The sequence below is a fragment of the Pinus tabuliformis genome, chromosome 6 (genome assembly GCF_031772625.1).
Source record: "Pinus tabuliformis cultivar Carrire ecotype Pingquan chromosome 6, CPIR1, whole genome shotgun sequence".
Taxonomy (NCBI): domain Eukaryota; kingdom Viridiplantae; phylum Streptophyta; class Pinopsida; order Pinales; family Pinaceae; genus Pinus; species Pinus tabuliformis.
Genome location: NC_142292.1, coordinates 49,853,186 through 49,864,024, shown reverse-complemented (window position 1 = coordinate 49,864,024; position 10,839 = coordinate 49,853,186).

Here is a 10,839-nt window from a genome sequence, read left to right as displayed (position 1 = left end):
GTGACATGACATGGCAAACTTCTTTACATCTGCAAAAAGAGAGGGCCAATAAAAACCAGCCCTTAAAATTTTATCAGCAGTGGACTTCCAATATAGATGTCCTCCACAGTCACCTGCATGGAATTCTTTCATGACATTGTTAGTTTCATTCGTGGTTAAACAATTAAGCAATATACCTTCATGATTTCTCCCAAATAATGCACCATCTATAACACAAAACTTTAAAGCTTTCATTTTCAAAAATCTTTTCTTGGTTCTGGACAATCCTGGGGGAGCACACAGGTTTAACAATACAAAGCATATATCAGCGTACCATGGGGATTGTAAAAATATTTCACTGATCTGTGGAGTCGCCAGCTCCGGTTCATTGTCCAGCTGGTTAATCTCTAAGGCTTGAAAATTTGTTTCGGACATCAGTTTAGCTAAACCTTGTCCCTTTATCAACTTGGTTGGTTTTATTTCTATGTCATATTCAAGGATATTTGCAATCCACTTGCCTCTTTTGCCTTCTAATCCCTCTTGAGTCAATATGTCCTTTACAGCAGCATGTGGGACATAGGCAATCACATGTGAATATAAGATGTACACTCTGAAATCCTTGATGGCCTTAACAAGTGCGTAGGCCTGCTTTTCCATTATTGGGTACTTCAAAGGGGCGTCTCTTAAGGCTCTGCTGAAAAAAGCGATTGGTTTTTCAGCTCCCTGTTCATCCTTTTGCAAAAGGACAGCGGCTATAGTGTGATCAAATGCAAACGAAAATATGATAAAATCCTTGTCAAACTGTGGGCTAGTTAGGACAGGGGTTTGTGTTAAGGCCGATTTGATACTATCAAATGCTTGCTTGGTTTCAAGAGACCATTTTACCTTGGCATCCTTCTTTAACATGTTGCTTAACAATCTTATCAGCTCAGCTAGATTTGGAATAAATCTTCTCAAGAAGTTGATTTTCCCAAGGAATGCTTGTAGCTCTTTAATGTTTCTTGGAAATGGGATTTGGAGGATGGCTTGTATTCTTTCGGGATCAATTCTGATCCCATCCTTTGATATGATGTGGCCAAGTAATTTGCCTTCTTTGAGGCCAAACAGAGACTTCTTGGGGTTCAAGGAAATGCCATATTTCCTACATGTCATGAAAATTTGCCTGAGATGCTTGAGGTGTTCTTCATCAGATTTGGAAAATGGGGTTAAGTCATCAAGGTAGACAACTAGGAAGTCATGTATTTCTTTGGCAAAAGCAATATCCATTGCTCGTTGAAAGGTAGCACCAGCGTTTTTAAGACCAAATGGCATCTTTACATACTTAAATGTTCCCCACGGTGTGGTAAAAGCTGTTTTGTCTTGGTCGTCCGGGTGAACAAGTATTTGGTTGAAACCTGAAAAACCATCTAGCAAGGAGATTCTAGATGATCCCACTACTCTTTGTAGGATGTGGTCCATTTTGGGCAAAGGGTAATGGTCTTTTAAGGAGACTTGGTTTAAATTTCTGAGATCTACACAAAGTCTGATTTCACCTGTTTTTTTTCTCGTAGGAACAAGATTGGACACCCATTCAGAAAATCTGATAGGTGCTATGATGCCTGCTTCAAACATCCTCTTTACTTCCTTCTCAATCGGGGGAAGAAGCATAGGGTTAATTCTTCTAAGTTTCTGCTTGAAGGGTTTCTGGTTTGGTTTTAAGGGGATTGTGTGTTGGATCACTGAAGTGTCATAGGATTTCAAATCCTCATAGCTCCAAGAAAATACATCTTGGAACTCTTTGAATAAGTCAATGTACTTGGGCTTTTGATCAGGTGGTAAATTTTTGGACAGTTTGATCATTTTTGGCTTCTCTGCTGTCCCAATGTTGTGTTCCTCTATATCAGTGTTTATGGGCTGCAATTTTGGCTTTCTGGGCACGTCATTAGCATCAAACATGTCTTCTAAAGCAGGCAGAAAATTATCCTTTAAGTCAATGATCTCTGCCTCTGTTTTGGCTACTTCTTCCAAGTGTATTTGTTTCAGCTGTTCTATGTTTTCTTTGTCAAAAATAGTTGGTTTCAGGATTTGCTTGGCTGTTGCAGCTGTTACATCTTGCTGATTTTCATTTGTTTGGTGTTGGGAGCCGTTCATAGCATCCATGTCGATGTTAATATTCGCAAACTCATGCTCAAGGGTGAGGAAATTATTAATCTGGGCATCATTTTCGAACACTTGCCAATCTTTAACGTTATTTGGGACAGCGGGCCTATGTTTTATTTCAGCTGTGAAGTGATGGTTTGGGTCAAAAGGAAGCTTGCATGTACTAGCAAAGGTGGCTAGGCTGTGTGCATGAATGTTGTGATTTCTGGAAATCTTGTCAAGCTTGAATTCAGTGAATGCCTGGAGTATATTAGTAGCAGCGGTCCTATAGGCTCTCATTCTGTTGTCATTGGTTACAAAATTGCCTTTCATCTGTTGTATGATTAAATCAGAGTCTCCTAAAATAGACACTTTTGCAGCTCCTAGAGCTTTGAGGAGTTTAAGGCCTAGCAACAGAGCCTCATATTCTGCCATGTTATTTGTGCATTTAAAATTCAGTCTGTAGGCATGACCTTCTGCATGGTTGTTATATGTATTGTGAATCCAGACACCTGCCCCTGCTCCTAACTTGTTAACAGAGCCATCAAATTCTAAATACCATGTGATTTCCTGCTTGTGGTTGATGCCTAAAGTGTCAGTCAGCTTAGGATTGGGCAGATTCGAAACTTCTGTTTGGGAAAGTTCTTTTGGTATGCTGGTTGCATTAGCTGTTGTGACAGTTTCATCAGTGTGTGAAACTGATTCTTCGTTGATGTGGGCTTGTTGCTCTAGAGTAAAGGGCTCATTATCAATTGGAGAATTTGTATCATCATTAAACAAAATAAAGGAATCCATATCAGAGTGGATTGAGTAAATGGGAAAATTTTCAGGCTTGCTCTCGCTACTTACCACATATTTCATGAGCATTTCTCTATACAGTCTCTTTGGTTGCCCAAAGACTGAAATGGTGGCATAGGAAAGGTCTAATTGAAGGGATCCTTGAAGCTTTGCTCCAGATGATCTTGACAGGAGCATACCGTACTTTGGTGGAATGTCAGCAACCACTACATCCATGAGGATGGTCTTGTTGGGATATTGGACTAAGGAGACACACAAGTCTTTGATGAGGCCTAGACATTTCACTTGACTCGAGTCAAATGAGTATAAATCATTGTAAGGTCTTGTAACATCAAGATTCAGTTTTTCCATAACTGCTTTGGGCATAAGATTGTGCGATGCCCCTGAGTCAAACATAGCGTTGTGCAAAACCTTGTCATGTATATGCAAACTGACATAAAAGGGTGGGACAGGTCCATGTGTTGATTTTCCATTAACTTCTAGGCCAAACAGCAGCTCAAGGGTGTCATCTAAAACATTTACATCGTCCTTGACTTCTGGCATTTGAAGTGATCTTTGAATTTGCTGCCTATATACATCGTGTTTGGCAAGTTTTGAGAGGGGAATGGATATTTTCAACTTAGCTATTTCTGCCTCTAAATTAAATGGTTTTTCCAATGGAGTCTTGGTATTGATAATGGCAGTTTTTTTTGTTTCATTTGAATTGTCTGCGTTTCGCTCTTGTTTATCAGCGTTATGGGAAGTTTTTGCTTGCGGTTTTACAGTTTCAGGAAAGTTTTTTGGAACCCTGTTCGAGCTTTCTTTCGAGGAAGGAGGTGGCAAAGGCTGATCTTTGGAAGGCTGCAGGTCTGTTATGTCTTCTACAGTCACTTGATGCGGGTTTGGAACAGGTATATCAGCTGGTTCTGTTATGACAGCCTTGCCTTTAATCTTGTTGGGCTGTTTGCCATCCTTTGTTTTGCTAGGTTCGGAAATGTCAATGGTCCTAGTTCTCAGCTTATATTGTTTGTGTACTTCATACACAGCAGTATCATAACCTTGTTTAAAATCAAAAGACTCGCCAGACCTAGTCTGAAACTGATTGTAATCGGGTTCATTTTGGTCTTCTTGGGACAGGACAGTTTGGTGCTCGCCCTTTAGATCCATTAAGTTCATGTGAGTGTCCTCTATGGGTTCACTAGAAGTAGATCCTTCAGCATAATTATCTTGGAAAGGGTGTTTTATATCATGGTCTTGGTTAGTCCTACCAGCATTTGCGTTCTGCGTTTTCCTAAAATTTGGGTTCCTTATGGTATTAGACTGTTGTCCTTCCCATGATGCTTTTCTCTCAACATTTTCTACTCTTTCTCCCAGCCTTTGCAGGCCATTGATGATAGCATCAAGCTTTTGATCAAAAGTTGAGGGTTCTTCCTTAAAGGTGGTTCTTCTTTCCATTCTAGCTCTGTTTCTTTTGGCAATTAAATTGGCTTCTACGCTAACAACAACATTTTGCATGTCCGCAAGGGTCTGAGGAGCTCTTTCTTTTAACTGGTATGCCATATCCGGGTCGAATCCATCGGGAAATTTGTACAAGGCAAGGTCAGGTGGAGGCCTTAAGTTCTGTGGTATTGCGTTATATACATTATTGAATCTTGCACAGTACTCCAAAACAGTCTCTTGAGGACCTCGTTTAATCGTATCATATTCAGCTAGTATGTGCAAGGGGTCTTTCTTTTTCTCCCATCTGTTGGTAAAGGATTGGTAAAGCTCATCTGGGGTGGTTATGGAATTTGCAGCAAGTGATCTGAACCAAGTTCTTACATCACCTGTTAAACTCTGAACAAAAATTCTCATTCTTATGCTATCATCATCTATCTCGTAGTTTTCAAAATAGTCTTGCATCTTTTTGGTGTGCTGAAGGGCTGTGAAAGGACCGGTGTTGTCAAAATAGGTAATTTTAGATTGGTACTCTTGAGGTAAAGCCCCAGCATTAGCAGGTAATTGCAGGGGTGCATATCTATTAGCCATATTGGCAGGTATAAGTGGAACAACGGGGATAAACGGAACAACTGGAGTAACGGGGATCACAGGAGTAACTGGAATGCTGGAAATAACAATAGCGGTAGTATATGCAGCAAATGAAGGTGTGGAAGGAGGAGTTCGAGATGTAGATGATGAACTAGGGGAAATAGGGGTTGAATGGAACAAAACCTTGACAGGAGTCGGAATACAGCTAGGGTAAGCTGTTTCAGGGCTCAAATCAGCAAAATTTTCCTGTCTTTCTTGTTTCCTAAGGATTTTCGAGATTATGTTAGGGTTTTCAAAAACAGCTGGAGGGTTGGGATCTGGATTTGACCTTGTATATCGTGGATTTTTCTTGGGAGCCAGCTTTCGAATTGTTTTTTGGGTATTTTTCCTGGGAATGTTTTTGTAATCAACAAGGGACTAATTAAAATTTGGGACAGCTTATTTGTAACTTAAAACTAGCATGAAGATTGACTAAAGCAGCATTTATTTACTCCTGTTAATGCAAAGCAAAAAACAGTTTCAAAGGCTTCCTGGCTGACATTCAGGCTTCATCTGTAGTTTTAAGAGATAAACAACAATTGGAAAGTTTGATTTATGGTCTCAGCGGAGCTTTCTTACCTTCTTCGTGAAACTATCTGAGGAAGGTCCCCAGTGGAGTCGCCATTATGTTATCACTCAGGTTGTCCTTAAGCTCCGGAAAAGGATACGGCCGAGGTAACCACAGACCAACTTTGGACTGCAGGTTCTAGCCAACCTGCAATCAGAGAGGGCTCTCTCTTTCAGATTTAGCTTTGTTGAAAAGGATTTTAGGCTAGGTTTTGAGTTCAGAGGGTTTTTGTTTTGCTTTTGGTGGGAAAATTGATGTTTTCAGACAGAGAGGCAAGGCATAGTCTGGAAGTTTCAAACCATTGGGCGTGGAGTCGAGGAGGAAAACTGCCAGTGCATTTCTTCGGTCACAAGAGAGGAAAATGGAGCAAGATAGCTGCACATGAAACAATATTTCGGGTTTAAATGATGGAAAGAATGCTAAGTAATGAGAGGCAGTTAAGAATCTCTCAATCAGCTTAATAGATGGGGGTAACAGAGCTCTACCTAGGGGCAGCGAAGAATCCCTAGATAATTGGCCAACACAGGTGAATCGGGGTAAATATGAGCCAGGAGGAATTCATATTCATAACCTATTCATTTAGAGGAAAACATAAAGAAACAACAGAAATTGAGCATAGAGTGTACTTAAACAAATTCTAAGCTATTCTTTCTTTCTGCTATTTAGATAGTGGTAAACAATAAACAGAGGTAAGATGCACTTATTGCTTCAGACTGCAGCACAAGGATTCCATCTTCAGATCTTCAAAACATTCATTTACAACAGACAGTTTGCTCTCCAAGCTTTCAGCAATCTTTGATTATAGAAAAAACTCAGGTATACAATGCGAGTCTCTAGTGAAAATTCTCAATTAACCAACCCTTGTAACAATGTGGAGGGCGGTATATATAGGGAAAAACTCTCTACAACTGCTTTTATTACATCTTGACCTAAACAGGTCCTAAAGAACGATTAATTTGACCTAATCCTATCTGAAATAAATGCATGAAAATATCTTTGGCTGCGCTGAGGGCCGCCGTATCAAAACTGAGTAAATGATGTTGTCCTCGGTGGCTTGGTGCAGTGTTTTCTGAAATAAATGTGTATGGGTTTCTGCTTCTTTGTTGTCTGCCTGTATTTAAAGCTTTAACTGTGATTTGAGGGCAAGGACGGGCTTACGCCTCTTGATTTGACTTTCTGGGGGGCTCATCAATGTTCAGGTGCTTCGAGCCCCTAAAAAATCTTGACTGATACTCTTTGGCTCTTCTTCTTCCTCTGATACTCTTTGACAATAAACTGGGCCACTGTTTTCCTTTGCTGTGGGTCTAATCACAAATTAATGGCCGCTGTTCGGCCTCTGTTTCCTCTAGAACTGTCTTCTGCTCCTTACGGCAAGCTTCGCGAAGAAAAATGGGTCATTCGGCGCCTTTCGGGCTTGCTGGGGGCTGCATAATGAAAAGATTCCCTAAAGATTCCCCATTCAGGCCTAATTTATCTAGCGATGAGCGATTTGCGCTAGGCCATCTAGGCGCAAATCGCTCATCAAAAACTGCCTCAGAAACTGATTCCGGGGCTCCGGAGTGCGATTTTCGCCCTTCGCGCTAAAAATGTTGATGACGTCAGCATGACGTGACTTTGTACGGCGGATGACATCAGCAGAATGACGTCAGCATGATGACGTGGCGGGATGACGTCAGCATGATGACGTCATCACGTACGGAGGTGACGTGGTAGTACGGCGGGTCTGATGGTGTGGCAGGACACGTGGCAGGTGACTCGGCGGTACAGTGGCAGGAGGTCCACGCAGGCGGGTGACGTGTCATGGTGACTGGGCAGGGGGTGACGCAAGCAGGTGACGTGTCATGGTGACTGGGCAAGGGGTGACGCAAGCAGGTGATGTCACTGGGCAGGGGCGGTTTCCGGTTTTGGGGCGCACCGCCTTTAGGCATGAGCGGTTTTGTCAGAGGGGGCCGCACCACAGACCAGGAGGTGACGCGTGGCGGGAGGTACGGCGGGAATACCGCCCATCTCCCGGACGCTAACCTTCGGGTGGTTCGGAGATGGGACAGCCCGTCAACCATTGATCTGGGCGCAGGACGATCGGACGATTGGGGAATATACAAGGGATATTCCGATTTTAATAATGCGCGGCGGGGGTTGTAGACTTAGGGAAAGTGGGTTATGGGGTTTAAAATGGGTGGGTTAATGTATTTACAGTTGGGGCTTAGGGATAAGGGGTAAAACATGGGTTTAATGCGCGCGGGTTTAACAATTTCTGCCCAAAACTTAAGGTAAGGGGGCGGAAAAGAGGGTTTTTGAGGGTTTTTAGGGCTAAGGGAGAGGTCGTTAGCATGACCAGGTGTCATCTAACTCCTGCTATGACTCGGATGGGCTAAAAACAACCCCAGGTGGACCATTTTTCCCCGGACTTGGAAAAAATATGGCTATATTGCCAGGGAGGGGATATTTACATAGGGGAATTTTATATACATAGTTTTAGTAGGGGAAGGGGAAAACTAATAGGGAGTTATATACTAGAGTTAGTAGTTAATATGGAGATGATAAGCAGGCGCTAAGGTCAGGGACCTTAGGCTAATTTTGGGGAAAAGAATTTGAAAAGAAATAAAATCCTTGAGTGAAGCAGATCTTCACCAAGGCAACTGATATGGATGATGATGAAACTAAGAGGAATCAAGCAAATCTTGACCTCTTTGGGAAGTTAGTAAGTGACTTTAGGGAATTAGAAGAAGGGGGAGTTAGTGATGTCCACCTTTGAGCTCCTTTGAATGAAAACTGCCTGCACTGTGATCTGTAAAGATGAAGCACTTTGTAATACAAAATTGATCATAAATCATCATTCTGCAACCTCACAGCTACCTACCCGGCCTACTTTCCTAACATTTTTTCTTCTTTTTGGTTTGGGTGCACTTAGACTTGCAGAACCTGATTTACAATTTTTCTTTTGAATGATTTCCTATCTAAATCTACACTTATTTCTGCCAGGGCCTAGATTAAGCAGTTGGGTCCCTTTGATTCTCTACCTATCTACAGATCTGCCAAGATTAAACTGTTTGGACAGATATCATTCTCTATATTCTAAAACAGGAAATTGAAACCTAGGGAGACCAAGATTAGACTGTTTGGACCTCCCTTAAATGAAAACTCTTCAAAACTGGAACAACTCATCAAAATTGGAATCAGTAGTGGCATTTGGACTAGCACACTTCATGGCTTTCTTGTGGAAATATGGAACACTGCAGCTTGCAAAGTATGACATATTTGGCATGTAAAAATGTCAATCATGAAAGATGAAACCCTGTTGCAACAGGAGGCTAACATGTGGAATGAAGGATGTGCGTAGAACGAGATATGTGCGAGAGAAAGAAGGTGCAGAGAGAATTTCATAACTTTAATTCGTAATGTAGTGGTATTTCACATTTTCTTATTACATATATACAAATTCGCTCAATATGCAGATTGATTAAGGTAGGGTTCTTTCAATTTGCGTTTTCTACATTAAAAGTTTCGATTCCGCTTTCGTAATCTGCATAATTAAACTAAAGGGTTCTTTATTTTCAAAGATATTTTATTGTGCAAAGTTTTCTCCGCACTCGGCACAATATTTAGTAAATTAATTAGCAATATTTAGAATTAAAATATTACCAATAATATATAATAATAATAATGCCGAAGAACTGTTTGGAAAGAAAATGCATATCGAAGTGTGGAACATTGCGACACACTTGTATCACTGCAAATAACATTTTTCCCTCACTACACTAGCCATTTAGCAAAAGCTTGTGCGAAGATCTTTTATTTTGTAGAGAGCTTTGTGTGGAAAGCTTTCAGTGCGCACAAAGCTTTTTGCAAAGAGTTTTCATTATGAGAGTACAACCTTTAATCAATTAATTGTTGGAAATAATACTGAAAGGGCAGGGGGGGTGAATCAATATTAACAAATCAATAATTTTTCATTTCCATAATCAGATTCATATACGCTACTTTGGTTAAGGGAACTCGCATGTACACGCAACTGTGTTTAATGCAACTAGCATATATCCAACAAACTTATGATTCAGTTAATTCATCACATGAGGATCTTTAATCAGTGCATCAGAAAAACAGTAACCATGTGCAGTAAAAACAGAACAGATCATCACACATAAGAGACACACATGAACACCAAGATATAAGGTGGAAACCCAATGTGGGTGAAAACCACCTGCTGCAATCGTCTCTGTCTTCTTTTAATAATAAGAATATTCTGTTTACAATTTTTGTACTGGTGCAGTCTTATACCAGTACGCAGGCTTCTACCTGCAGAAGGCTACAACCTTCTCTCGTTCTCCAGCTTCTACTGGAAGGGAGCTACAACCCCCTAGCTCTTGTACTAGCTAATATGTTTACTAGTACGTAGGTGTCGGCCTATAGAAGGCTACAACCTTCTCCTTCCTTCCAGGGACCACGTTTCATAAATTTTCATATTGGATCCATCAACAATATCATTCAATCATAAAATATATCTACATCAACCAATCTCCTATTGAACCAACCACAACCAAGTCAATCAATCACTTAGATAACCCATCAATTTGATCTTTTCAGAATGCTGTCACTAGAATATAGTGACCATAACCCAAGCCAGAACCCAGAATACTGCAACAACATGTAGCAACAACTAAAACATAGATTATAAGATATACGCTACTTTCTTGTGCCAAACCTGTGTGTATATGCGCTTTCCTCAAAGCCAACCAACGTATAAATTTGTAAATATTAATTCATAATTCTGCAGTTGTACCAGACTCCAATTATACCTAGATCATATCATTTACAGAATAATATATGCGTCAATATTCAGATCTAGAATATTCATGAGCAAAAACACATAGTGATAGTTCATTTTACGCCTTAAGATCTCGATCCATCATTAGATCTTATTCTCCATCAACTGCTAAGGTTCCTCCTTGGTTCAGATCCAACAATGCACCATAACCCAATAACCTGCATACTAGATCTCACTCTTCATCAGATATTCAATGCTTGAGTACATTGGCCTAATGATCTTCTCCTCTTTTTATAGTTTTAGGCCTTTCTCAATACCATGGACCAAAACCACTTAGGATCAATACCTTGGATCAAATACCTAGGGTCACTACCTCGGATCAAATACCTTGGACCAATACCATGGATCAAAGTACCATAGACCAAATACTTCAGACCAAAACTTAGTTTTCCAAGGTATACGCGCTTTCCTTTCTGTGAAAGTGCGTGTGTACGTTATACACTCCTTTTGTTCTGTTAACCCGCGTGTATACGCGGCTTGGTCAATGGTGAATCTACATATACCT